The sequence below is a fragment of the Myotis lucifugus genome, unplaced genomic scaffold, assembly GCF_000147115.1.
Source record: "Myotis lucifugus unplaced genomic scaffold, Myoluc2.0 scaffold_16, whole genome shotgun sequence".
Lineage (NCBI taxonomy): Eukaryota > Metazoa > Chordata > Mammalia > Chiroptera > Vespertilionidae > Myotis > Myotis lucifugus.
The window spans coordinates 2,793,786-2,819,268 of NW_005871064.1; the positions used below are offsets into that span (position 1 = coordinate 2,793,786).

The 25,483-nt window shown below is 50.0% G+C and overlaps 1 protein-coding gene across 6 annotated transcripts in view; it reads left to right on the forward strand.

Annotated features, from left to right (window-relative positions):
- Positions 1-25,483, forward strand: part of ZBTB7C (zinc finger and BTB domain containing 7C) — a 214,582-nt gene that overhangs the window by 125,147 nt on the left and 63,952 nt on the right. Inside the window, exon 1 of one of the 6 annotated variants that reach the window (XM_006085115.2) lies at positions 1,950-2,291. The exons of the other annotated variants lie outside the window; for them this stretch is intronic. The gene's annotated coding sequence lies outside the window, so the exon portion shown is untranslated. Of the gene's footprint in view, positions 1-1,949; positions 2,292-25,483 lie in introns of those variants that run through there. 6 annotated transcript variants of the gene reach the window in all.

The following is a 25,483-nucleotide window of genomic DNA, read 5'->3' on the forward strand; positions in this document are numbered from 1 at the left end:
CAACGGGTTTGAAAGAAGGTGCTTCAATCCTCCCTCCCTCTTTAGCAGGCCTTGCCCTGCACTCTGTCCTTTCAGCCGGAAGCTGTTTCCATAAACTGGTTTCACCCTGCAGACCCAGCCTGATACTTTATCCACGGGGAGAACTGTCTAAACCAAGCCAACTGCCCCCTCCCCCAGCTTTTCCTCTTCCACCTGACATGCCCTCCTGCTCCCAGCAACACAAGCTTCCTGGCCTGCCTAGCCCACCCCCTGGAGCCCTCTCCAGATGAGCCCTGTCTTCATGACCGCTCTGGGCTCCTTGTCTGCTCTGCAGAATGAGTGCCCTGGTCCTTAATGGACCCCTCACAGTGCAGCCCCGCACTGGCCGGCCCACTGTGCTTTATCTCCCCACAAAGCAGGAGGCTCTGAGGGCGGCACCGCAATGTACCCGCCCCACCCACCTCCACCCAGGCCATTGAGGCAAACCCCTGTGGCGCACCACAGACTCTTCTGGGTGGGTACTGATTCCATCCAGTCATGTGTTGGCACCTTTATCTACCTGGTCTGGGAGTGGAGTGTGGAGTTACCCTTGATTGGACATTTAATAAGTGACTTTGTGAACAAAGGGATTTGACTTTTCATTCTTTGGCCTGGGTGTTGCGGGAGTACGTGGGTTTTGATAAAAAGCTATGGAGTCATCTGATTTTGGAAACTGTCCACCTGTTCTGATTGAGTGCTTCCCCTTCTGACCTTCAGTGCCCAATTCCCTGATTTAGCACCCCCTTCCCACCCTCCCTCACTCCAAGCCTCTGTCCCCTCATGATGCCATTCACAGCTCTCCCACCATAGCAAGGAGGGTCTGGCCCCTTGTAGAGGATCCCCGCCCGCGCCCCCCTCCCATCCTACCCGGCCCATGGGTATAGACAGTTTTAGAATCACAGAGAGAGAGACCCTTCCTGCTTTACTGAAGCGATTTTGCCAGCCTGGCACAGGCTCTGAGCAGGGTGTGCCCCACAATGGAATGAATCACTAACACTGGGGTTTCAGGCGGGGGCGGGGGGGGCTGTTGGAGGAGATATTTTAGTCTTGGGGTTCCACAAATCAGAGCCCAGTTCTTGGCCTCCATGGACCTTTGGGCTTTAAGCTCATGGCCTGTCCATGGAAGAGTGGCAGAGGCTGCAGAAGGCCAGGCCTCTCTTTATTTTGTGCTGATTCCCTGGCACACAAGGCAGCTGGTCACCAGGGAAGAACTCCCCCTAGCTCCTCCCCCATTTCTGAGCACAGCCAGCCGAATACCAAGAAGTTAATGGTGGACCCCCGCCCCCCCCCTCCTCCCAGGTTAGGTCAGGTCCCTGGAAAGGGAACTGACAGCCGCTGGAGCCTCCCCGCTGGCAGTAGGGGTTCAGGAACAGCCTGGGAGAGGGTGCTCTGGCCACACCTCTCTGTGATTGGCAGTCGGCCCACCTCCAAAGTGAACTGTTGGGTCTCTGGTTGGCGTTTCTGTGTCAGCCTTAGACCCAAGACAAAGCAGAGGAGAGTCTGTATGATTTGTGTGTTTGCTGGGCGAGGCTGTCCAGGGGCCCCCCACCTCTGGCCTCAGGACTCCCCCTGGGCCCAGCCCCGCTGGGCAGCCCTGCTGGAGAGGCTGCAGTTCTGTGCTTCCCTCCTGCGTGTCTCTTTCTTATTTGCCACTTGATGCTTTCTGTACGGTGTTTGAGTTGGTTAAGTTACACTCACGGCCCTTTAAGGAGAAAACATAATTCTAGTAATTTTATTGGGCTCAGATTTCAGGCAAATGGAAATAAAATTGCCTCTAAAAATAAAAGACGTGCAGAATTGAATAAAACAATAATAATAAAAAGCCGCCCCTGATTTGAGATAAGTGGTAAGGCATTTTGTGAAATAGTAAAGAAAAAATAAATAAACGGAGAAGCCAGAAGAAAAGGGGCGGTTTGGGGAGGGGAGATCTGCCACCGCCCGTGCTTTCTTTTCGGCTCTACCTTTTCCAAGGAGCTTAATCTGCGTGTTGTAAAGTGAGGCTTAGGCGCGACTGGTGAATCGGTCCTTATCCGGCGCTCACAGTACAGGTGGACGAAAGGGGCTGCTTGCCAAATACTTCTGGTTGGAGGGAGGGGTGGGAGTGCTTGCTCAAAACCACTCCTGGGATGGCTTAACTCGCCCAGCGCGAATCAATGACAGCCTCTGCCGGCTGCAGCAGGCGCCCCGGCAGCGCTGCGCGGATCCCAGCCCGGGACCCCGGCGCGCTCTGGACTTGGCCCCCCGCACTAGCGCCGCGTCCCCGGGGCAGCCAGGTGGGTCTCGGGCGGCTTCGGTGGGGAGAGGGATGTGATGGGGCCCCAGGGAACCAAGCGGGGGGAGAGGGGAATGGGAGGGTGGGGAGGAAGCCCTGCGTGAGTCCCGGAGAGCCCGTGGGCGCCCAGCAGCTGCGCCCCCACCTCCTGAGCTGCGGACACTCAGCTCCCCGCAGGGGGTCCCTCGGGCGGGGTGGTGGCCACCTCTGGCGCTCGCTGGGCAGGGTCTGCGAGAAATTCAAACCCGCGCCCGAGCTGGAGCCGGGAGTGCTAGGGAACCCGGGGCTGAGCGCCCCCAGGGCTGATGGGGGGCGTGCGGCCGTACCTCCTAGAGAAATGCGATGCGAGAAAGAATCTGAACTCGGCGCGAAGCAACTCTCCTGCTTTCTGGTTGACCACGGCCTCTCAGGCAGGCTTCGTGGGTGGGGATTGTGAGAGGCACCCAGGAAGGTAATGGTGCAAATACATTGTTGGTTTAAATCCGCACCCCCCCCCTCAGAAAAAGCTTACCCCCCTCCCCCAGGGTCAGATGCAAAACTTGGGGTGGGGGGAGGGGGGGGGCGGACAGAAGCCATGGCGACTTCTGGCTCCAGCCGAGGTCCGGATAAGGGCAGACATTGAAGAGGAGGATGGGCAGAAGTCTCTCTCGCAAGCTGGAGGGAGTGCCGTGGCGCCCCGGGTTTGAATCGCCGGCTGAGCTAGGTGGATGGGGGACCCCCCTCCCTGCGCTCCAACCCGGCTTTGGGTGGGCGGTGCCAGCTCCCTCCAGGCTGGGGTCTTCGGGCTCCAAGGCGGCCTGAGGGAGAAGTGATGGGTGGGGGGACTTTTCGAGTTTTTGCTCCCCCCTTTTTCCGGGGCTGGGTTCCGAGGACCTTTTTTCCCCCCATTTGGGTCACCGCCTTCCGCGTTTCCTGGAAAAGGTTCTTAAAAAAGATTGAACCCCCCTGGGTTCCCCCCCAGGGCTTCCGTTCCTGGGGCATTTTTCTTACCCCATTTGAAAGTTTGGCCGCGGGGGGGGGGGGGGGGGGGCGTCTGGTTCCGTTGTCCCAGTCTCTGGCTTTCGTTGTCCCAGTCTCTGGCTTCTGCTGTCCTGGCTGCAGGCGGCAGGCAGGGGATGGGACGGCTGCCCTCTTTCTTGTAACCCCTGGTACTGGACTCTGCACCCCAGGCAGCCTGGTTCCTGCGATTCATTGGCCCACTGGTGGCGTACTCCTTCCAATCCCTCTAAATGTAAAAATTTGAAAATGTAAAGGAGGTGGTAGCAACCATCAGACAGTTTTCTCCAGATTCAAAAGAAGATTTTGTGTAAGGGGGGGGGGGAGGGCCAAGCCCTGCCCGGTTCAAGTTTCAGCTCCACTCCTTCACCCAGTTAAATCCTGGGGATTAAAGGGGTTCAGGAACCTCCTTTGGCTAGATCAGTGGTTCTCAACCTTCTGGCCCTTTAAATACAGTTCCTCCTGTTGTGACCCAACCATAAAATTATTTTCGTTGCTACTTCATAACTGTCATGTTGCTACTGTTATGGATCGTAATGTAAATATCTGATATGCAGGATGGTCTTAGGCAACCCCTGTGAAAGGGTGGACTGCCAAAGGGGTCTCGACCCACAGGTTGAGAACCGCTGGGCTAGATCTTCAGGAAAGCAGAGTAACCGGGGTGCCACCCTGTCCCCTGAAGGCCCAACCTGGACTGAAAGGGAAAAGAAACCTCTTGTCCCCGGGTAAGGCTGGGCTCAGCCCGCCTGTGCTGCGTTTCTCAGCGTGTGGTGTCTGGTACTTTCCCAGGCTCTCCCCGCCTACCACACTGACCATGCAAGGGCACTCACCAGTGTCCTCACCACCCCCAGTTTATAGACGAGGAAATGAGGGGGGCCAGGCAAGGTCAGTGCTCCTTACACAGAACCCCGGGACACCTGTGCCACACGGGCCCTGAGGCCACCAGCTTGGGTCGCGGAACTCAAGGCTTAGCCTGCTGTGTCAGTGCTGAGAGATAAACCAGAGAGAGAGAGGAGACAGGCAGGGAGGAAAGGGATGGGACATGCAGGGCCACCTACCCTGTGCCAGACAGACACTGGGCTTGGCATACATTATCACCTCTAACCCACATAACCTTTAAGATAGGAATCATTAGACCCACCTTGCAGATGAGGAAATTGAGGCCCAAAGGGTAAGTTAAGTAAGCTGCCCCGCTAGTGATAGAGCCGGGAATCAAAGCTACCCATGATACCACAACCTTTTAGAATCTTACATTTTAGTTGGGGAGACAAGAATCTGGTGTAATTATAGCACAACACAAAATAGTATGTACGGCCCTGGCTGATGTGGCTCAGTTGGTTGGGCATTGTCCCATGTACCAGAGGGTTGCTGGTTAAATTCCCAATCAGGTCACATGCCCAGGTTGCAGGCTCGATCCCTGGTGGGGGTTGTGCAGGAGGCACCTAGTCGATGTTCCACTCTCACATTGATGTTTCTGTCTCTCCCTCTCCCTTCCTCTCTCTCTAAAATTCAATAAAAATCTCTTTAAAAAATAGTATGTAGGTGTTACCAGAATATTAACCTTTTGAACCTCCATTTCTTTCCATTCAATCAATCAATCAATCATTTATTCAGCAATGGTTGCATTGTCTAATGTGTGGTTCCAGGCACCATGCTAAATGCTGAGCATACATCGGTAAGAAGACTGACCTGGTCCCTGGCCTCTGTGAATGGGGATAGTAATAGTAATAGCTCACCCTTCAATGGGAATTGATTGAGTGAATGGAATGAGACAGTCTGTGGGAAGGTGTTAAAAAGCATTTCCATGAGGAAGGAGAAGCAGCGGGGGCCTGGGTGAAGAGGAGGGTGGGCGGTTGGAAGGATGAACTGTCCCCATGCTATAGTCGGGAGGACTCACCCCCAGTTCCAGGCGACACTGTAAAGTACACATGGTGTCCATGAAGCTGTGTGAGCCCCTGCCTTTCAGAGGATCGGTTTATGATTGTGGGTTCCAAAATGGGCCTTTAGTTTGGGTGCACCCTGTGCAGCCTCCAAGAAGACAGTCTCCTGTCTGGAGCAGTGCCAGCTGGGCAGAGACCCTCCCCTCCTCCTCCCCCCCCACCCCCCGCTCCACCCCCACCATCACCCTCCTAATGCACCAGCCACGTTCCTCAGTGGCCATGATGACTTGCCGCACTTGCAGGCCTGGGGCAGAAGCTCCGGGACCCTCATCCTAGCATAGGCAAAGCTTGTCCATGTCCACAAGACTTGGCAGCAAAGCCAGTTCTAGAACCCAGGTCTCTTGGCCGTCCACAGTTCTCAAAGCAGCTCCCACCAGCCAGCCAGTACGTTTAGGGCTCAAATGAGAAGACTATGCTACATTCGCTTGTACAGTATCCCCACTTACAATGCCATTTCCCAGTGCTCCTGTCCATCTCCCTTTCAGCTGACCCGACATATCTGTCCTAATAAAGTGGTCTCGGAGGGATCTCTGAGACTGAACAGCCATAAATATTCCGGGACATTTGGCCTGCTAACTTTCCTTCCATCTCGAGTGGTGTAATAGGTGTAAGATAACTACCTCTAAAATTAACTCTCACTTTAGTGGAAGGTGCACTGATAAATCTTGCCTTCAAGCGAAACCCAGCTGAGTGATGCTCTAGGCCAGTGATGGCCAACCTGACACGCGTGTCAGAGGTGACACGGGAACTCATTTTTTTGGTTGATTTTTCTTTGTTAAATGGCATTTAAGTACATAAAATAAATATCAAAAATATGTCTTTGTTTTACTATGGTTGCAAATATCAAAAAATTTCTATATGTAACACGGCACCAGAGTTAAGTTAGGGTTTTTCAAAATGCTGACACGCCAAGCTCAAAAGGTTCACCATCACTGCAGTCTAGGCCCTAGAGTCTAGGGGCCTTCCTTCTTCAGAATTGACACCAACTCTTTCGGGGAGAACAGTTTTCCTCCTTCTTTCTAAAAAAAACGAAAATCACAAGATCACATTGCGTGTCATGTTGATGTCGTGGTGCCCGAATAAAGGCACTTTTCTCCCGATATTGAGTGAGCAGCCTGATAGACGTGGACCATTCCCCCCCTACCCCCTACCCCCCCCCCCCCCCGGTTGCCGGGGTTACAGCGGACACAGGTGTCTCGTTGCGTGGGGATGTTTGTGTGCTCAGGCCTTGCTCAGCCGTGCAGCCCTCCAGGCTGGGCCAAGGAGAGGGCTGTTCGGTTTATTTTCCTGTGGCTGGGAACTGCGGAGATGAATAGAGGGAGGAGAATCTGGGGATGAGAGATTATTGCCAAGAGCAATTTGGAGTCTCCTTCATATTAGTCAGAGATTGTGTTTTTCCTTTCTGGAGCCGCCCGCCTCATAGTAACTTCCACGAACGATTTTTTTTTTTCCATCTGTGAGTGAGTATGCGCACTTGTTAGTTTTTATTTTGATTTTTAACTTGCTGGACTTCTCATGACTTAGCAAAAAAAAAAAAAAGGCTTGGGGGATGGGGTGATGAAACAGGCCCTTTATACAATGCATTCTTTATGTCATTGCTTAATAAATTTGAATCCTGATGGACCCCGAGGTTCCATGATGGGGTGAGCTGGGTAATTCCTTTGAAGGGAGAGTTTATCTCCAGTGGAGCAAAACTGCAGCATAATTTAACTTTCCCTCTGTACCTCTTGAGTCTTTGTCGAGAAAAAGAGGAATGCGTGCTCTCTTCTCTCAGACTTCCTTTTATTCCATCTGGAAGGCCCCTCCATCTGGGCCTTTCTTGGAAGAGAACCAGCCAGAGTGGGCCTCCTTCTCTCTCTGTCCTTCCCTGCACCCCTCCACCATGCAGGAGGCCAGCCAGTGAGAAGGAAGCTTCCTCCCGGGGCAGGAGATCTTCCCCAGCAGTGGCCTGGCTTGAGTTCATGGGATGCAGAATAGGAAAGCTGGCACGACCGAAGCAAAGCCGGCCCCTCCTTGGGCAGGAACCGGGGCAGGTTGCTCTGCATTAGTCAAGTAGTCAGTCCGTCCCCTGAGCAGACTGAGTGGGACAACACAGAGACGCCGAACTGGGAAAATGCCTAATAATAGAACACCCAATCTGTGTCGGCTTTTTCAAATTGAATACAAACCAGAAACAATTGTACACGTGACCCTCTCAAATGATAGCAGAAATGAACTTGACCTTCTGGGAAATTCTGCCTTGCCTGTGCACACATAGATGCACACATACACCCGGGCTCTTGCTTTCTGGGCTGTGGATTCTAGCTGACAGTTCTGTTAAGTCGTTTCTGGAGATAACAGGTTGGCCCATGGGTCTTTGTGAAGTTACCGGGAAAGGTCACTGGAGGCGTGACCTTGACTCCAGTTCCTATTGACACCTACCCTCCTTAAGCTGGAGGGAAGCCTCACAGAGGATGCAAGCAGAACCCAAATAACTGGACCTTTTCTAAGTTTTTTTTTCCCAATAGCAGCTTTATTGAGATGTAATTTACATGTCATACAATTCACCAGTTTAAAGTGTACAATTCAATGGTTTTTAGTATATATGCAAAGTTGTGCAACAATTATGACAATCAATTTTAGAATATTCCTATCACATCAGAAAGACACCCATACCCATATGCAGTCAGTCCTCATTTCACCCCAAATCCCCAGGCCTAGGTCATCAATAATCTGCTTTCTGTTTCTATACAGATTCCCCTATTCTGGACATTTCACATCAATGGAAGCATACAGTATGTGGTCCATTATGACTGACATCTTTCACTTCGCATGTTTTCAAAGTTCATCCACTTTGTAGCATATGTCAGTGCTTCAGTTCTTTCGATATCTGAACAATATTCCTGTATGGCTATGCCAGCTTTTATTTATCAGTGGGTAGATGTTTGGGTCGTTTCCATGTTTGGCTTTTGTAGAAAATACTGCTATGAACATTTTTGTGCAAGTGTTTGTGTGGACATCGGTTAGCATTTCTCTTGGGTATGTTCCTGAAAGTGGAATTGCTGGGGCAGTACGGTGATTCTGTTCTAGCATCTGGGAAACTGTCGGACTGGTTTTCCCCGAGGCTGCACCATTGTACATTCCCATCAGCAGGGTAGGAGGATTCTAGTTCCTCCACATCTTTACCAACACTTGTTGATAATATTTGCCTTTTTATTATAGCCATCCCATCTTCAAAGGGTTTATATGCTCAAGGAAGCAACGCCAAGAAATATTCTGGGATCAGCTTCATCACATTTGCATGCCATGCCTTGCCATGCCTGGTGTTTCCCCTGCAAGTCCCAGAGCTCTCCCCAGGTTGTCCCCTAAGTTTCTATGGGACAGTGCGGGTCGCACGGTCTGGTGCGGCCTTGCTGCTCTCGTTCTGTTTTCCTGAGGAATGCGCATACGCTCCAGAGGTCTGGCTGTGGGGCCACTCCCTCAGCCCCACTCTATCCAGATGCAGCTGCTGCTGAAAAGCCAGGGCCCGGGAAGGAAAGAAATTGACCTAAAGGGGAATGAATGTGACATTCTTAGACATGCTGTTCAATGTTTGGGACTTTGAGTGGAGACTTGAATGCAATTCTAACCTTATTCCCTTAAATCACTCCTTTGGAACCACAAAGAAAGCTGTTGAAGAGCCCTGACATCTTAGCCAGGTAGCAGCTGGTCAATGCAAGGCCATCTGGTCCCTTTCTTTTTGGGGCCTTGAGCTGCTGGCAAGATCCATTGATTTACCCCGAATTGCTTGGTGCAGCTGGGGGTTCCACGTTACACTGGTACTTCAGCTCCACGGTGAAATGATTGTATCTCATTGTTATAGCTGTGGACTGACTGGGGTAACACTGTTAGCAGAGGTACATAAGAGCCAAGCGGTACAGGGAGACGCACCTCGCGCGAGAGACTGTGACAGGTTACAAAGAACTACCCTTTCACCAGAACATGCTGGAGTCCTGCGGCCATCCTCTGGCATCATGTTCAATATAAGCAAACCTCAGTGCCAGAAATCAATCCCAACAGCTTCATGGAAACCTTTGTCATAGAATTTGGCCTGTATGACCCCACGAGCAGCGGACATCAGGCTCTGCTACTAATGTACTCTTCACCTAGTGCAGTGATGGCGATCCTATGATACGCGTGTCAGAGGTGACATGCGAACTCATTTTTTTGGTTGATTTTTCTTTGTTAAATGGCATTTAAATATATAAAATAAATATCAAAAACATAAGTCTTTGTTTTACTATGGTTGCAAAGACAAAAAAATTTCTATATGTGACACGGCACCAGAGTTAAGTTAGGGTTTTTCAAAATGCTGACACACCGAGCTCAAAAGGTTCACCATCACTGACCGAGTGCTGCATCCAGCAATTCCCAAACCTGGCTATAGGTCATAACCACCTATGAAACCCTTTAAAAAGCTAACAGGTGCCTAGGCCCCACTCAAGAAGCACTGAAGCAGACTCTCAGAGGAGGAGGGGACCAGGCACCAGTGGAGGTTATGATGAAGTCTGAGAACACAGGTTGACCTCTCTGGGCCTCCGTTTCCTTACTCAAAACGAGGCATTGGGTTAGATCAGTGATGGTGAACCTTTTGAGCTCGGCGTGTCAGCATTTTGAAAAACCCTAACTTAACTCTGGTGCCGTGTCACATATAGAAATTTTTTGATCTTTGCAACCATAGTAAAACAAAGACTTATATTTTTGATATTTATTTTATATATTTAAATGCCATTTAACAAAGAAAAATCAACCAAAAAAATGAGTTCGCATGTCACCTCTGACACGCGTGTCATAGGTTCGCCATCACTGGGTTGGATTGATGTTCTCCAAAGGGATCCCCGAGCTGATTCAAGCAGAGCAGGTCTGTGTGGGTCTGTTCTCTTACAAAATTTTATTTGCATAAGGGGCTCTTGCTGCTGAAAAAGAAAATCAGAGAGCCCTTAGTAGACAGTGTCTGGAGTTCATCTATGACAATTCTGAGTGTCACATTCTCCAAGGACAATTGTCCCGACTTCTTGGAAGAGGACTTAGCAGGAGTCATACACATGGCAGTTACTGATAATGGAGTCATGCTCTTTTTTTTTTTTTTTGCAATTATAAGTAGCATTGCTATAAACATAGGGGTGCATATATGCTTTCTGATTGGTGTTTGGGGATTCTTAGGATATATTCCTAGAAGAGGGATCACTGGGTCAAATGGCAGTTCCATTTTTAATTTTTTGAGGAAACTCCACACTGTTTTCCAGTCTGCATTCCCACCAGCAGTGCACTAGGGTTCTTTTTTCTCCACATCCTTGCCAGCGCTTATTGTTTGTTGATTTATTGATGGCAGCCATTCTGGCAGGTGTAAGGTGGTATCTTGTTGTTGCTTTAATTTGCATCTCTCTGATGATTAGTGACATTGAGCATCCACACTAATAAAAGAGAAATATGCAAATTGACCATCCTTTGCAACACCCACCAGCCAATCAGGAGTGAGTATGCAAATTAACCCAACAAGGATGGCTGGTTAATTTGCATATGCAGGTGCTGAGCCAGCCGCCCCAGCTGCTCCAGGCCTCTGGGCAGCGTGGGAAGGCAGAAAGGTGGCTTGGGGCCGGAACAAAAGTAGAAAGATATCTGGAGTCATGCTCTTTGAGGGCAGGGCCTGGGCTGCCCTGGCTGGCCAGGTGCACGGGTGATGTGGTGGAATTTGACTCACACCCCTTTCTTCTCCCATCACCCTGGTGGCATCCAACCCACTTCCCCTGAGACTCTCAGAGCTTTCCTTCTTTTCTTCTATTTCTAATAGTAGCCCAGAGTCTCCCTCCCTTCTTTTCTTCCTTCCTTCCATCCTTCCTTCCTTTTATTTATTCATTCTTTTATTTATCCATTTCACCAACATTTCCCGAATACATCCTATAAATGACAAACCGACTCACACTCCATTTCTATCCTCGAATAATGTGCCAGCACATCTTAACCAGAGGCAGCCAGCCTGAGGCTAATGCCTGGAGGTGCAATTTCAGGGCTTCTTGATTTGAATGAAGGGGGTTTGGGAGAGGCCCAAATTCATGGCAGGTAGGGAGGGCCACCCTACCTCCAACCCTGTCTGTAAGCTCTGCTCCCCCACCTTCCCCCACTGGGACTCTACCCTCAGCCAGCTGCTCAAAAAGTGCTTCTGTCATCCCTGGTCTCAGAGCTGTACCCTCCTCCTCAATTCCCACCTGCTAGGGAGCAGGCTGGCCGGCGGGAGGGAGGGAGGGTCGGTTTATTCAGAGATCTGAGCTCCGAGCTCCAGCCCTTGGCTCCCACCCCATAACCCTGACTGGACAATTCACAGGACAGCTGTGCTCTGAGAGCTGAAATAATCACTGTTTATTAAAGCTGTTGGCGGGAGGGGGAGGGGCGGGCGGAGGAGGGAAGGAAGGGTGGCATTTCTGCCTTCCAACAAGAGGGGCCAGGTGAGGCCCGGAGCTCTGCCTCCCTCGCTGGTGAATGTACACAGATCACATGAGAGCCGCTGCTTTGGGGTGTTTTGAGAGATTTTTTTTTTTTTAATGAAGGAAGCACCTTGAAGATGCATTTGAATAGGGATTAATGTCTCTGTGGCCTGGACCTGCGGAGGAGGAGAAATTCTAGAAGGCAGGAGTTGCAATGAAAGGAAACAGGTTTGATCTGCCGCCTCCCACTGATCACTGAGGCCTCCTTGGTTGGCCGTTGGGAAGGGAACAGACTTGGGGGAGGTTTATGGGCATTGCAGTATTTTCCTTTGGTGTGTGTGTGTGTGTGTGTGTGTGTGTGTGTGTGTGTTTCCTTAGTGAAAGCGCCACTCTAAGAATGTTCACTGTGTAAGCTTCAGGGTTCTAACAGGTGACAGGGACACTGGGAAGTTATGAGCCACCTGAGTGTGTCTTTAACCTCGAGTTTTTCATCAGTCCCTTTTGACTTTTTTTTTTTTTTTTTGCAGAACAGACATTTACAATAAACTTTTTTCCCCTGGCATTTTCATGCTGTTCTTTTACTGCTCAAATCCACATGCCCATCCAGGAATCCTTCTGTGTTCCCAAATCACCCCCACCCACCCCCGGCTCTGAGCACCCCTTCAGAGCTCTTGCTGCATCCTCTCTTTCTGATGATCCGGCCTAGTTAGAAGGAGAAAGCCAACTCTTTACGCTAATTCACATGGAGGCGCATAAGACACTGACTGCCCTGTTGCCCCCTCCGTGGGGTGCCTGTCTTTGCAAGAGGGGGCCTGTGGGCACACATTTCTAATGGTGGGACTTCAGGATGAGGAGGAAGCAAAGTAAACCACCCTGGGCAGTTCGTGGGGGGAAGGGGGACCCCCTAGAGCAGTGGTTCTCAACCTTCTGGCCCTTTAAATACAGTTCCTCATGTTGTGACCCAACCATAAAATTATTTTCGTTGCTACTTCATAACTGTAATGTGGCTACTGTTATGAATCGTCATGTAAATATCTGATATGCAGGATGGTCTTAGGCGACCCCTGTGAAAGGGTCGTTCGACCGCCAAGGGGGTCGCGACCCACAGGTTGAGAACCACTGCCCTAGAGGCTCTTTGATCAAGCACATTGTTGCCTTCTTGTGAGGCCTGGGTACTGGATTGGCCAAGGTGCTGCAGGAGTGAACTGAGAGGAGGGTGAATGAGCAGAATGGGGGTGCCAGGGGGATGACTATCAGTTGGGGTGCACTGCAGGAGAACCAGGGGCATTGAAAGGACAGGCTGGGCTAAATAATAGACATGGCGCTTCAGGGGTGCTTCAGAGGACTTGGGCCTTGGGGCTGTGGGCCTTGGGGCTATGGACCCCTGGGCTGGGCATTACCCCTGGCCAGCCCTTGTGCACACGCCATGTGGGGCCTCAGCTCCACTGCCTCCTCTGGCCGGCCTCCCCTTGTCAGGGCTCCCTGCTGAGGGGCACTCCCTCCCCCATCCCTTCCCCTCCTCCCTCTCCCGCGGTGCACCCTCTGAGTGAACCTGGCCTCCAGCTCTTGGAAGCCTTTTCAATAACACGGTGGTGAACTCTTAGCAGAGCCAGGCCAAGGAGAGGGGCTGAGCCTCAGCCAACCGGAGCCCATGCTGGGATGAAAGGCCAGGCCAAGTGAGCCTCCTTGGGGGAGCCAGGAGAGGATGGGTGGGGCCCTGGGACCAGAAACATTGGCCCACAGGGCCTTCCCCGCAGCCAGTGGGGCCCCTGCAGGTGATGCCTCATGAGCAAGTACAAAGGCAGCCCTGCTGTGTTCTATGCCCCGTCAGGCCCCAGCTCTCTGGTCCCTACCGTCCAAAAGTCCACCCAGTTTACCCGGTTAAGACCAGACTCTGAGAATGAAGCAAGATTCTATAGCCTGAGCGTTACACTCAGCTACGTGGTCTGGAAAGGTGCTGCTGCTCAGAGTCAGGGCAGGGGACGAGGCGGGAGGGCTTGGGTGTGCTCTGAGCTGGGACTGCAGGCAGCTACATGGCACAGCCTCTTAGCAAGAGGCTCGGGAATCAGGGCCAGGGCATGTCCCAGGCTCTGTGGCCTGAGTAGGTATTTAACCTCTCAGTGCTGCTTTTGTAAAATGGGGATGAGACTTCACAGGGTTGTTGTGAGGACTGAATCAGAGAACCCTTCTGCCCAGCCTGTAAGTGTTGGCTTTCACCATTTGGACAGCACACACTGTGATGCATCACAATGGCCCATTCCAGACAGGTGTCCCCAGGGACACGAAGCTGGAGGGGGGCATCTATAGGGCCAGGATCTCCCCGGGGGGCAACTGAACTTGGGAAATAAGCTCAGCGTCTTGTGGAAAGCAATGGAGGCATAAATCCACTACTGGTTCAGATGACGGGATTCAAGAGCCGCTGTGGTCACATGGAGCCAGCTGGGTGCTGAGCCCTGAGCCCTGCTCTGATGGGGACAGAGGGGGTTGGCACACCAGGGCTGTCTTCAAGACCCAGGGTGTCAAGGGTAGATTAAAGATCCAGGTATTCAGGTGTATTTAACAAGAAACTCCTTAGACCTGTCTTTGGCAAAATCCTGGCCTGCTCTTAGATTAAGTCCATTTATCGGTGATAGTGTAGAATGATCATGTTCACAGTCAGAGCAGGTACTAATGGGGGAAGAGTGGAAATCGGCATGAGAGGTAATAAAGGAAATAGAAAACATCAGTATGTAAACTTTTAATTGATATCCTTTGAGGAGATGAGATGTTAGTATAAAAATGATGTACCACCAAACAGTGGCCCTGGCCAAGTTTGCAGCGCCTCCCGGAGCACACATTGCCACTCGAGGAGCTCTCTTGGTGGCCCGGCGCTGGCACCCCCGCTGCTTTGCTCTTGGCACAGCCCTCTCAGGTCACTTGCCCAAAGCGACTGGGAAAGGGTTCTCCGTGTCACGCATTCTCAGAATGCACCCCTGGCTCTAGACTTCCTCCTGCTTGTCCCTATACTGGCCACTGCTATTCTATTGGTCCCCCTTCAAGAAGGTGTGGTGGCCCCACTCCTGGGAGTGTGGTCAGTGGTCAGCCCTTTAAGAATCGCCTGAGCTGCAGCGTTACCTGGTCCAAAGTCATGCCCACCCAGGGGTGTCCATTCTGAGACTGCCTGAGGCATCAGGAGCTGTACAAAGGCATAGGGCAAACCTGAGGGGGCCATGTCAGCTCCAGAGGTCCTGGGGGCGGGGAGAGGGGGGCGGCGGGAGTGGGGTTGGCTGACACTGTCTGGGCTGCCTCATCGGATGCTCCTCTGCCCTTCCTGCTCCCTCCCTCCACCTCCTGCGGAAGTTGAATCCCCAGGGCACTCCTAACTAACATCCGCACACCATACTGCCACCTAGTCACTGCCCAGAGCCCTCAGACTTGGTGGAAAAAGGAGCCAGAATATAATTTCTACAGTAATATTCAGGGTTAATTCTGTAGTTCGGATTCTAAGTGCCAGAAGAACGATGGCTGTAGAAATAAATGCTGCAAGGTGCATCCTTGAAATACAGTTCGCCTCGGAATTACTACGTAAGGTTCTGTTAATTTGAAAAACACAAACATTTATCTTACAGTCTTGTTTATGAGTATGAAGAGTTGTTTCTCCCGTGTTTTCTGTGTGATGCTCAGCTTCGGGGTCCCTGATGGACAGGAGGGGATGTAGCCTGGGGACACTGAGGTGATTTCTTCCCTGCAGGGCTCAACCGGCCAGGAAAAATGCCAATTAAGGCAAAGCCATCAGTGAGGCAGCATTTCAGTTGTCACATTAACCCCACAACCTGGGGATCACAGGCTGGGTACTATCTCCCCAACTCTCCAGGCAAACGGGGCCCCTCTAATTGTCATTCGTTCCTTTGGGATGTGGTGGTGTTGTAATGTGTCCTCTGTGGCCTGTATATGGCTCATCTTTCTCATTAGTTTGTAAACCCCCTATAGACAGGAAGTATATCCTACACTGCTCTCTCTGTCCCCCTGTCCCTAGAATGGAGCTGAGCATATAATAGGTGATCATAAAGCCGTCAGTGAACTATGCTCAGGTACAGCCATAGGCAGCAGTCTTGCTCGGGGTCTCTGTGCCTGGGGACCAATCACCCAGGCCGCAGCTGCTAGGAGGGAGATGTTACAGCTCAGGGTGTCAGCCCCTCTAGACAGGTTCCCAGGGACAGGCTCCCCCAGCCATGGAGCCACACCCCTTTCTTCTGCAGGGAGTCAGGGCCAGGAGGGACTATTACAACTTTCTTGGGAGCGGCGATAAGACTGTGTGAGTTACATAAGCTGCTCCCATCTCATCTGTTCATTCATTCATTCATTCATTCACTGAGCACCTTCAGTGACCCTGGCCCAGTGCCACAGAGGCACAAGGTGTGGGCAGTTTCCTTCTTCATGGGGTGGACTGTATGTACAGCTGAATGGGAATCCTGGGCTGTGAGAACTCCCCACCATGGAACCTCCCCACTCCCACCCCCCAGGGAAACCTCTCATCCCCACAGCCCAAAGCGGCTGGTTCTCTGTTCTCACTGGGATCCACCCTTGCACTTTGCTGCCCTTTCGGATACTTCACCAGAGTTTGTTGTCACACATGAAGTCAGCCTAATTGCCATGCTCCCAGCCTCCACCCACCTCCGCTACTCCGGGCCCTCTCAGTAAAATTGGCTGTAACCACATGTGCCCCACACACACCCTGCTCCAGCAGCTATGTGCCCATAAAATAAAGAGGAGACAACCACCACATCTTCACAAGAGAGAAAAACAATTAGTAACAATCAGTGTAGCCAAGAATAGGACAATGTTAATATCCATTGTTGTATTGTCTGACCATAGGACAAAAGCAGACATTGCACAGCAACATGGGAGTGGGTTTATGAAGCACCATCAAAAGAAGAAACAGAACAGAACTTACGCTGCCCACACACTGCGCCTCCCCTGGGCTGCAAAAGAAGAAACAGAACAGAACTTACGCTGCCCACACACTGTGCCTCCCCTGGGCTGCGCTGGCACCTCCCCCCTGTACGCGCAACACACCTCCCGTTCCTGCTGTGAGTCACCAGGGACCTCCTGTCTCACTGGGCCCAAGGCACAGGTCAGCTCAGCTTAAATTCTCCAGCCTCTGCCACTGCGTGGTGAGAACCCCACCTCCCCTGGGTCACCCGCATCCCTCAGGACCCAGAGCCACGGTGTACCCAGAACAGCCCTCTTCCTCTTTCTGCACCCCGTTGGGCACCAGGCCTGGGCCTCTCCTGTGGGCCCTCATTCCACAGACCCTAACTCTCCAGGTGGGGGCTCACACATCAGTCTCCCTGTCTTCCCCGCCTGTCCCCAACCCTGCAAGCGCAGCTCTTTCATTCAATCCCAAGCTTCCCTGGGAATTACTGCCCATCGGTTCCGCACACAGCTAAGCCCAGATCCCATTAGTGTAAATGGGAACGCATGGAGTGACAGCTCAAAGGGAACGAAGAAACGGAAACAGGCACATTGAGTGTGAATGGGGGTGAGGGGGGCAGGGGATTCCAGTGTGCATGCTCAAATTGCCCTTTAGTATTGTGATTATATATGGATTAAGTGAGCGTTAAGTCAATCTTACAAAGGAAAAAGGAGGGACAGGGCCTTAGTAGAGGGTCCTAGAAGGTTCAGGGTACACAGCAGGAGCGGCTGGTGTGGCTGAAAAGGGGAAAGGCTCTGGGGACGGCGAAGGGGTATGGGCTGATTGTGAAGCTACAAACACATGGGGGCCTGGGAGCTTATGTAATGATTTTACCATCGGATCCTGTCTCTTCCTGCCCCGCCCATCCTCTGGATCGCATTCCCCTGGATCTCCCTGGAGTGGAACAGGGAGGATGAGAACTCCCGGGCGTGGCTCTGCAGGACGTGTAGGAGCGGGCATGGGAAGCAGAGCCGCGGGACCGGGGGACAGTGCTGGCACGGCCAGGCCAGCCCAGAATCCTGGCAGACCCCGGAGGGGCCCGCTTGCTCTCTGGGCTCCCAAAGCCATCCGCCACCTGCAGCCATGCGCCCTCCTTTCGGAGCTGGTGCTGCGGGAGGCCTCAGGCGCAGACATTGAGGATGTGCTTCCCCTGCAGGCCAGTCAGGGAGGCCTGGGACTCAGACTGTGTGTGTGCTGCCAAGAGAGCCCGTACCTCAGTCCCCAGGGGACGGTTGATGGGAGGGTGGGGCTCAGCACCGTCCTGCCCTTTGGGGTTACGCAGACCTACCTGCTGGGTGGCAGCTTCAATCTCCTTTGCTTCCACTCTCCCTCCTCCCCCTCTCCTTCCCAGTGTCCAGTCCCTCAGCTTGCCCTGCCAGCCCTGGTTCCTAAATGCATGTACCCCTCTCCTGGACCTGACCACATATGTACCCCTCTCCTGGACCTGACCATGTATGCACCCCTCTCCTGCCGCCTCCGGTGATCCAGCGCCCTGGGCTCCCACCCAACTCCTGCCTCTCTGCTTCTGCTCTTGAGCCTCCCACACATTCTTCCCCCCAGAATCATCTTTTTAAAACATAAATAGGAACTGTCACTCTCCAGCCTTAACCTCTCAGTGGTTCCCTATTGTAATTAGGCTGAATTCTTCACTCCTGACTGTGGCCTGAGGTCTTGCTCAGAGGGTGGTCCTGGGTCAGCGCAGACCCCACCTGGGAGCCTGGTGAGAATGCTGCACCTCAGCCTCTACTGAACTGAAATCCATGGCCGTGTACATGGGACACTAGCCTGAGGGGCAGCGAGATGCTGTCCCTGTGACCTCACCCAGGACCATCGCACTGCAGACCCAGATGGCCTCTCTGAGCCCCCAGCTAAAGGAGTAGCCCCCCAGCCGCAGTCTGTTCCTCTGTTTTATTTTCTTCAGAGTACTCATCCCCATCAATGAAACCATTATTTCTGTTTTTGTGATATTGAATGTCTCCCCACTAGAATGTGAGCTCATAAGGGTAGGGCCCAGCCAATCCTCTCCATGTCCTCCCAGCCTATGTCAGTCCCTGAAGCGCAGGAGGGCCTCAATCAAACCAACACACATTTACTGGGCACCTGTGATGAGCCTAAGCACAGTGCCTGGGCCCACCAGGAGTTTATGGTTGGGCTGGGGTGACCCGCCTGTCACAGTGAAAGTTAATTCAAAATATAGGAGCTAAAAATTAATGAGAAATGATGCCATTCTCCAGAGTTCATTTGGTTGAAAATGAGAAGGAAAGGGAGGTGCCCAGCCCAGCTGGTGTGGCTCAGTTTGTTCAGCATCAACTTGTACACCTAGAGGTTGCCCATTGGATTCCAGGTCATGGTATATACCCAGGTTGAGGGCTCAATCCCCAGTAGGGGGTGTGCACGGGGCAGCCAATGGATGTTTCTCTCTCATTCATGTTTCTATCACTCTCACTCTCCCTTCCTCTCTATCTAAAAAAAATCAATAAAAACACATTTTTTTAAAAGGGAGGTGCCCAGTGATTTCAGGGAAGGAATGCTCGGAACGTAGGTCTTCCGATGTGTGGAGCTGGCAGTGGGAATAGGATGTTCTGCGTGTTGGGCTTGTGGTGGTGTCTGGCTCCTCTCTCACCTGGTAGAAACAATTAATCAGTCTTCAAAGATTAAGGAGATCAGGCACCAGTGCTCTTCATTTCCTTAACCTAGATGGAAACAAAGCAATGGGAGAAGGATACCCTTCGCTACTGTGCATGGTTCTCAAAGTGTGTTCCTTAGATCAGCAACAGCATCTGGGAGCTCGTCAGAAATGCAGAACGCAGGCCCCACCTCAGACCTCCTGTCAGAAACTCCAGGGTGGGACCTGGCCATCTGTGTTTTGACAAGTCTCCAAGGGAGGCTCGATGGGCACTGGATTCTGAGAGACTGATTTGATAAAAGTAAATCTCTTTTTTTAGTTATAAAATAATACATTTATTATAAAAGTTTTGGAGAATCAGACAAGTACAAAGAAGATTAAAATATCAGTAATTCCACCACTCATAAATAACTCCAATTAATACTATTAATATCTTGGTATATCTTCTTGCAACTTTGTAAAAAGCATACGTATATATCTATTTTTTACTTTACCTAAATTGAGGTTATGCTGGGCATTGTGCTGCTTTTATCACTTAGCATTTTAGCTGTGAGCATTTCCTAATCATTCATAGAAAATCTCATTTGAATGGCTTCGTACTATTAACTCCTATTAATGTATCATAACAGCTATATATTTGGGTAGTTCCCAATTTTCCTCTAACATATGTAGCACTACAATGAACATCCTGGCTCAAAAAATCTGATTATTTTCTTAGGATAAAATGCTAGAAAAGGAATGACTAGGCAAAGGCTAAATATTTTATTATTCATATTAATGATTCATATGTCTCGATGAACTCTTTATTATTAAACGTTTAAATACATATGTATGTATTCCTAGCACATATGGCCAAAAAGTTCACAAATGTAGATTATATATGACAAATGGGCAATTTGCATAGGAGGCAATGTTGAGCCTCATTACTAGTGAAAGCTCAAGTCATAGCTCCAAGATACCACCTTTTTCTTTTTTAACTCATCAGGTTCACAAAACTTTGTTTAAAAAAAAAATTAGGCTGGCCAGCAAAGATGCAGTGAAATGGGTATTTCCACCCATGTCTTCTGGAAGAAACACAAATCGGTAGTGCCTTATGGAGAGCAGTTAGTTACGTTTTACTAAAGATCTGTTCCACTTGGATAGCACATTAGGTGTCATAAAGGCCCCGTCCACAGATCAGTGTTTCGTAAGGTGAAATGAGCGAGTTATTTTGTTGAACAGGATGAGTGACCTCCGACTCCAGGCATACCATGGCTCAGGAACTGTTTTAAGTGCTTCACTTGTGGCAACTTGTTGAACCTTCACAACCACCCCTGAGGGGCTATTTATTATTTCTGTTGTATAGGTGAGAAAATGAGGCCAGAGTAACTTGCATATGGTCACACAGCAGGAGAGTGGCTGAGCTAGGATTTGAACCCATACATCTCCCTCTAACAGCTGTGCTCTTCACCCCCATGGCAGGCTGCCTCTCAATATAGCAGGCACTGAGAAACAGGGAGGTTCAGTGACCCTCCCCTGAGCCAGCTGAGGCTGGGAGGCCTTTCTCTTGCCTATTAGCTCATCATTCATCCATCCCTGCCATGACCCTCCATCTATTGACCTCTGCTGTGGGTTCTGGTCAGCCCTGCCTCCAAGATGCTTTCTCTGCATTTGAAGCACCCACATTTCAGATAGTCTAAGGAATGATTCATGGTTTATAAAGAGCTGAAAACTTGCTTTGTCCATGGAGGGACTGGTTTGTTCTGGGGTAGCCTGCTTTGGTTGAAAATATACCTTCATTTTCTATGGCTGTAGGGTCGTTGGAGCAAAGAGTGGCAGCTGGCTAGATTCATAGCTCTGACCCGTTCCCAGACCAGTTGCATCAATGGGACCTTCAGAAAGTCCTTTCTCAGGTCACAGCTTTTCCTCAGGTGCCCAGGGGTATGCTTATGCCATGGGAGGCACAGAAGTTTCAGAGAGTAGAGGTCCCCCCCCCCCCCCCCCCGCTTGAGAAATGTACCGCCCTTGTGGGCAGTTCAGACCTACTTCACAACATGACTGGAGGAGAATGAGATGGACTCAGTGATGTCGGCCCTGTGCTTTCTCTATTCAGATACCAGCTTCTGGTGGGGTTAACCAGGAAGGCTTACTGGAGGAGGTGTCACCTGAACAGGCCTTGAAGGATTTCACAGCAACAGATGAGGAATAACAGAAGGAAACACATGGTATTGGCAGGCTCAGATATCCTCAGATTAGGTGGTGTGTGTAGGGGAGAGGCAGGATCCAGACAGAAATGTAGGTAGGTCCTACGGTAGGGGAATTCAAGGGACAGGCCAAGGACTATGGGCCATGTTTTCTTCATTTTTTGTCTCCCCAAGTTCCCAGCATAGCTTGTGAGATTCTTAGGACTTGCTGAGGGCTCAGTGTGTGTTTGTAAGTGAATGAATAGCTAAATGAAGGAGGTGACAGAGGTGTTGAAGCCAGGGAATGTCATGATTAAAATGAGGTTTTGTTAAGATAGGTGTTGCTTAGCTCTGTTGATATGAAGAGGAGTCCTGGGCAGGGTGGTGAGAACAGATAAGGTGATGCCCAGTGGGAGGCATTTCAAGGCATCAAGACTAGAAGGAGATCGTGCCAGTACTGGCAGAAGCTGCACTGATGGGAAACCATCGCCAGGTGTGTGTTCATCATATCATATCTGCAAGAATCTCTGGGAGAATGGCCACACCCCTTTGGCCCCGCCATCCCAGTCCTTGCCCAGGGATTTGGGGACTCTGATGGACATGGTTTTTTATCAAAGATTTGGTCTGGCTTCTGTCTGGGTCTCAGAGTGCTGCTGGGCCACCTCTGTGAGGCAGCTTTTGAGCCCTGGGTGCCTGAGACCACTCCCCTCTGGGTGGGAATGCACAGGAGATGCAGGCTAAGATGAGAAGTGGAAAGGTCTCTATGTGTCAAGGTCCTTGGCCAAAGGCAGTTTGATTGTGTTAGAAGAATTGGTTCCACATGACGTGCAGGATGGGCACCTGCCTGATGGGGACAGAGGCAGAGGCGGGTGTGGAGTAAAAGCAAACCAGACTACACAGAGGCTGGCTCACCCTTTGTGAACCATCCCCCAGCGCTGTCAGCTGCTCATTGTGTTATAGCAGTGCCGGAGCCGTGATGGCCACTGTCCCCCGGTCACTGGGCAATGAGAGCTTGTTGGGCACATAAAGGGATTGCTGGAGTCTAGGAGCAGAGGTGATCCGCATACAGAGGGCAGATGTCCAGACAGACAGTGGCCAGGATAGCCAGCAGAGGTGAAGGATCACAGCAGGGACCCTTTGATGCTCTGGCAAGTGGCACCAGGAGAGGCACTGGCATGAAGGCATCAGGCATGGCAGCCATGGGAAGATCAGCACCTGGCTGCCCCCAGTGCGACTGGCTTAGCAACTGGAGGTGGGTGACAGAAAGCAGCAAACTCAGCAGAGACTGGGGCGGAAGCCGACTTTGGCCTGGCTTCATGTGCTCTGAGGACTGAAGAGAGAAGGTAGCCTCAAGATTGTGACTAGATGCATGTGATGTGGCTAGAAGGGATAGCTTTCTGAAGGCCACAGCTGTCAGCTTCTGAAAAGAGGCTGCTGAGAAATCTTGACATAATCATTTATTCATTGAACAAATGTGGATAGAGCGGGCACTATCTAGCAGAGTCCAAAGATCAATGAGACCCCACTGCTGCCCTCGAGGAACTTGGAGTCTAGTGGGAGAGGCATGCTGACATAGGGCTTCTGACCTCGACTGTACCTTGAGCACAGTGGGGGTCTCCCTATTACCAGGAGCTATGACACCAGGGAGAAGTCTGTGTTGCTGGTTTATTGGGGTGCAGGGGCATGGATTGGGGTTTTCCTTTACATTTTTCTTTTTGTAATGTAGAATTTGATATATGCAAAAGAGTATCTATCATATATGAAATAATAAACTCCTGTGAACCCATCTCTCAGCTTAAGAAATAGAACATGACCAAAAGTATTAAAGCTCCTTGGTCTCCCTCTTCCATGGTATCCCCTCCCTTTCACCCAGAAATAATTATTATCCTGGATTGTGGGCCTATCATTCCTTTGCTTTTCTGATGGTCTCATCACTTCTATAGGACTCTACAAGTTTTTCTGGCTCCTAAAAAACTTAAATGTAGAATTACCATCTGACCCAGCAATTCTGCTCCCAGGTTTATACCCAAAAGAATTGAAAACAGGGATTCAAACAGATACTTGTATACAAAAGTTGATAGCAGCATTATTTCTAGTAGCCAAAAGGTGGAAACAACCCGGGAGTCCATTAATAATAGATCAACCAATAAACAAGTGTGAGTGAGTGTGTGTGTGTGTGTGTGTGTGTGTGTGTGTGTGTGTAGTGCAGTTAATTGGTGTCACAGATGACTCTAGTGGGCAGCAGGTCCAGGGCCTTTCCCCTTATATCACTGTCCTGTTCACAACAAAATGTTAGTGCTTAGGACCAGAGGAAGGACACCTTCAAGGAATCCTCAAAAAATATCACCCTATCAGCTCAGTGGTTTTGTGCAGGCAGATTTTCCCACAATGCGCACTCAGTCAGGTGCTCCCCACACACAGGCAGGTGCTGCCTGCACAGATACCCCATATCCCCTCTCCCTGAAGCAATGAACCCACGTTCAGTACTCAGCATTGGTGAGGCCACACAATGATTAAGGGCAAAGCTTTTTACATTGGAATAGTCATTTTATAAAGAAAAATGTAAACAACAAGTAGAGGGGGAAAACACCCCTAGTCTCACTACTTTGAAATGCAATTCTTAAAACTGTATTAGATATTCGCATTTTCCTCACTTTTTCTCTCAGTGTTTTGAACACACAAAACAAGGGATTTCTGCACATACACTTAGCAAACTCATTTTCTCAACCAGGTATAATAATCTTCTTTCCCTGGAAACACCATATATCATTTTAAATCTCTTCTTAAGTATAAAAGTAACACATGTCCAGTTTTTAAAAGGAAGGAAGGAAATAAGAAAATGAAAATTAAACTATTGTAATCCTCCTACTGAGTATGATTGCTATACTCCAGATATTTTTCTATAAACATATATTTTATTAAGCAAATTGGGATCTTTCTGTACAACATAGCACACATCACAGCATAGCATATTTCCATGCCAGTAAAATATTTATTTGTATTATTTTAATGGTTACAAATCATATCATTATATAAATGTATTAGAGGCTCGATGCACGAGGTTCGTGCAAGGGGCTTGGCTCTCGCAGCCCCGGCTTGGTCCGGAAGGTTGACCGGAAGGACGTCCAGAAGGTCATTCAGCTGTCCAGTCTAATTAGCATATTACGCTTTTATTATTATAGATATGCTTATACTTTATTCAACCTTTTTCGTTTAATATTTTCGTTGGACATTTTTAAATTTTTTCCATGGCACAACAATACTGAGATTAATAGTAGGTAATAAAACCATCATACACATTTAACTATTAGGATAAGCAATAAGTGGGATTCCTGGCTCAGAGACAACGTACATAATCTTTTCAGGGTCCCAAATTACTAACTTGCCTACAAAAAAATTGTGCATTTGTGTTTCCCCTCTTTTTTTATTGACTGGCTATGTCTGAGTTTCTCTCTCTCTCTCTCTCTCTCTCTCTCTCTCTCTCTGTGTGTGTGTGTATTTTTTTCTGTGTTGACAAAGTTTGTCTTTAAAAATGCATGGGCACAGGACCCATTCATAAGAAGGTTCAGGGCCACTGCTGTGGCCAAGCTGCCTCTGCAGCCACCTTATCATCTGTCACTTCTAAGGTTAAACGGGACAGGCCTCCCTGTGTCCCCTTCCTGCTGGCCCACCATCCCCAGGCCTCTCCTCTGCTCCCCTCGCCGCCTCCCCTGCACAACTGCGACAGGACCGGAACAGTCCTGGGTAGTGGCTCACCTTGGATTACCAAGTATTTAGAAAAGGGGGGGTGGGGCTGAGGAGCCTTCTAATGACTCTTTTGAAGTTTCATATTGCATTTTTAATTTTTTTAATCTTTATTGTTGAGATTATTACAGATGTCCCTCTTTTCTCCCCCTATGGCCCCCCCCCACGTTTTTAATTTTTAAATTCATTGTTAATTTCACAAATATTGCATGAATTCATTCTACTCCTTAGGGGAAAAAAGTTAAAGCATGAGAAATAAATCCCCACTGACATTTCCCCAATCCGGATATTCCATTTTATATCTGTGTTGAGATACAAAATGATTTATGAT